This window comes from Macadamia integrifolia, chromosome 1, assembly GCF_013358625.1.
Source record: "Macadamia integrifolia cultivar HAES 741 chromosome 1, SCU_Mint_v3, whole genome shotgun sequence".
Classification (NCBI taxonomy): Eukaryota; Viridiplantae; Streptophyta; class Magnoliopsida; order Proteales; family Proteaceae; genus Macadamia; species Macadamia integrifolia.
Window position 1 is genome coordinate 23975639 of NC_056557.1, and position 3540 is coordinate 23979178.

General features: G+C 37.6%; 1 pseudogene; it reads left to right on the forward strand.

Moving 5' to 3' along the window:
• The first annotated feature begins 607 nt into the window (after positions 1–607).
• On the forward strand, positions 608–3373 carry LOC122072141 (annotated as a pseudogene).
• The last annotated feature ends 167 nt before the right edge of the window (positions 3374–3540 follow it).

Genomic DNA, 3540 nt, shown 5'->3' on the forward strand with positions numbered 1-3540 from the left:
CACGACTGCAACTCTCGGTAATGTGATCATGAGTTTTTAGTTATGGTAGGCTATATTAGTTTCTTGGTTTCAATAGAAACTCCTTGTAGGCATTTTTTCTATTTACCCTTTTTGTTATTGTTTTTATGTGGTTTATAATGGGATTCACTAAACTTTCCTTTCTTGAGACACTTGGATGAAAAGCTTGGCTTCTTTAATTTTGTCATCTACCTCATGGACTCATTGAAACTTATCCCATATATCTTTTGCTCTTGTAAAACCTTCAACTCACACAAACTCATTTGGGGGCCACTGGACTGTCCTTGAAGTCATTCTCAAATTTATTTCTTCCTACCGATTGAACATTGCCAAGAGCTATAAATTGAATCACCAATTATAATTGTAAGTGTGATGGGAGCATATAAAATATAGTCTATTTCCTAGTTCGAGATCCATAAAAATATAAAACTCGGTTAAGCATACCAGCCAGCTTCTCTAATCTGAAATTGATAAATCTCTAAAGATCATATTCTCTTATTTCTTGCAGTTTCTGCACTTAGTGGTACAATTGCTATTGTTGCAACAATAATTGCAATAATTAGATGCTGCTTGAAGAGGGCTAAGTCATATGCCCATATCGAAATCAGCAACGTCGGAAAGGAATGTCCTACTTGATGCAGAACTATTTTCCAAGGTTGCGGATTTTGGATTGGCTAAGCTTTCTAATAGAGATAGTACCCATATATCCATGACAAATTATAGAGGGACACCGGGCAATGCTGCACCGGAGCTTTACTTGCCATACCCAGTGACCCATAAATGTGATGTCTATAGTTTTGGTATGCTTCTATTTGAAATTCTAGGAAGAAGAAAAAACCATAATCCTAAACTTAGTGAGCCAAAGGATTGGCTACCAAGATGGACATGGGAGATGTTTGATAAAGGGAAGCTAAGTGAACTTTTAGAACTTTTTGGGATTGAAGAGGAAAATAAAGAGAAGGCAGAGAGGATGTCAATGGTGGCCTAATGGTATGTTCAAAACTTGCCAGATTCAAGACCTCTTATGAGTAATGTGGTGAAGATGTTGGAGGGAGGAATTGTAATTAAATCTCCTCCAAACCCATTTCAACATCTAGTTCCTGCTACTCCAAGTGTGACTTCCAGCATTACTGAGTCGGACAATTCCTGCATTACTGAGTCGGACTATTCTTTTTTTACTAAAAATTCATGTATATTGAAACGAAAAAGAAAAAAAATTACAAATATAGCACATCAACTGAGAATGGGCAGATCACCCAAACTCACACCTGGAAGAGAAGGGAATGCACAGGTACCTAACAAAATCTCGATTTTGGACTATTCTGTCTCACCATCTTCTACCTTAGATTAAGAGGATGTTCGATCAAATATCATTACAGGTTCAAACTCAAGACCTCCTTGTGAGTATGGATTTTTTGTGCACCACAGCTCACCAACTACGCTAGGCAGTTGTTGTTATGTAATTTCATTATAGTTGATTTGTTTTTTGGGATAATTTATCGAGGGAGAGTTTTCTATTTGGGAGTACGGCGCCTACACTAGCACGGGGGGCCAATGAGAGTCATGAAAGCAACAACAGGGATGAGATTTGTTATCTTTCATAGGGTGCATCATTTCACGGGGTCTTGTGTCCGAGCGCATTAGCCATGCTCCCGGACCGACTCATTTTTCCCTAATTTATTATTGTTTATAATGTAATATATGAAAAATCTTCAATGTTCATTTGCATTATAATGCAAGTTTTATTGTTAGTCAGAAAAACTTAATTAAATTATAGGGGAAATTTTACTGTCAATCTGAAAATTTATCTTATTATGCATTTGGTGAATAAAAGGACCGGGAATTTGGTAACTTATCTTACCCAAAAAAAAAAAAATCATCAGCTGCCTCATGAAGTCCTTGAAGCTTGTCCCATATATCTTTTGCACTTGTAAAACCTTCAACTCGCATAAACTCATTTGGGGCAGACTATCACGGCCTTCAAGTCATTCTCAAATTTATTTCTTCCTACAGATTGAGGCACATTGCCAAGAGCTATAAATTGAATTACGAATTATAATTGTAAGCGTGATGGCATATAAAAATTACAAACTATTTCCTAGTTCGAGATCCATAAAAATATAATACTAGGTTAAGCATACTAGCCAGCTTCTCTAATCTGATTTTGATCAAATCTCTAAAGATCATATTTTTTTATTTCTTGCAGTTTTTGCACTTGGTGGTACAATTGCTATTGTTGCAACAATAATTGCAATAATTAGATGCTGCTTGAAGAGGGCTAAAAAAAGGGCTAAGTCAGATGCCCATATCGAAATCGGCAAAGTCGAAAAATCCATCTTGGATCCAACATCATTGGATTTCTCTGTTGTTCCAAACCCACAAATTGAAGCAACAATGAAGAGTTTTTTCAATGAATTTTCCAAGGAGAAGCCCATCATGTTCTCAACTCAAGAGCTGTCTGGATTTAGTAAGAATTACAAAACAAGATTGGGATCTGGTGGCTTTGGTGTTGTCTATAAAGGTGAATTCCCAAATGGGGTACCAGTGGCAATCAAAGTCCTTGAGAAAGCTTCAGACGAGCAAGCTAAAGTGCAGTTCATGGCAGAAGTAAGCACAATAGGTGAACTTACCATGTCAATTTGGTTAGACTCTATGGTTTTTGTTTTGATTCCACAGTGCAAGCTCTTGTCTATGAGTATATGGACAAGGGGTCCCTTGATGGGTTATTGTTCAACACGAACCAGAGAATCGAATGGGTGAAGCTACATGAAATAGCAATTGGGACGGCGAAAGGGATTGCATACTTGCATGAAGGATGTCGTCAGAGGATAATTCACTATGATATAAAGCCAGAGAATGTCCTCCTTGATGCAGAACTAATTCCCAAGGTTGCGGATTTTGGATTGGCTAAGCTTTCTAATAGAGATATTACCCAAGTAACAATGACAAATTATAGAGGGACTCCAGGATATGCTGCTCCGGAGCTGTACTTGCCATACCCAGTGACCCATAAATGTGATGTCTATAGTTTTGGTATGCTTCTATTTGAAATTCTGGGAAGGAGAAAAAACCATAATCCTAATCTTAGTGAGCCAAAGGATTGGCTACCAAGATGGACATGGGAGATGTTTACAAAGGGAAGCTAAGTGAACTTTTAGAACATTTTGGGATTGAAGAGTTAAATAAAGAGAAGGCAGAGAGGATGTCAATGGTGGCTTTATGGTGTGTTCAATACTTGCCAGATTCAAGACCTCTTATGAGTACTGTGGTGAAGATGTTGGAGGGAGGAACTGAAATTAAATCTCCTCCAAACCATAGTTTCTGCTACTCGAAGTTTGACTTCCAGTATTTCTGAGTCGGATTATTCTGTCTTACTATCTTCTACCTCAGAAAGAGTCATTTTGCAGGGGCTTGTGTCTGGGCGCATTAGCCATGCTCCCAGACAGGCACCTTTTTCCCTAGTTTGTTATTGTTTATACTGTAATATATGACGAAAAATAATTTAAATTATGAGGCAAATAA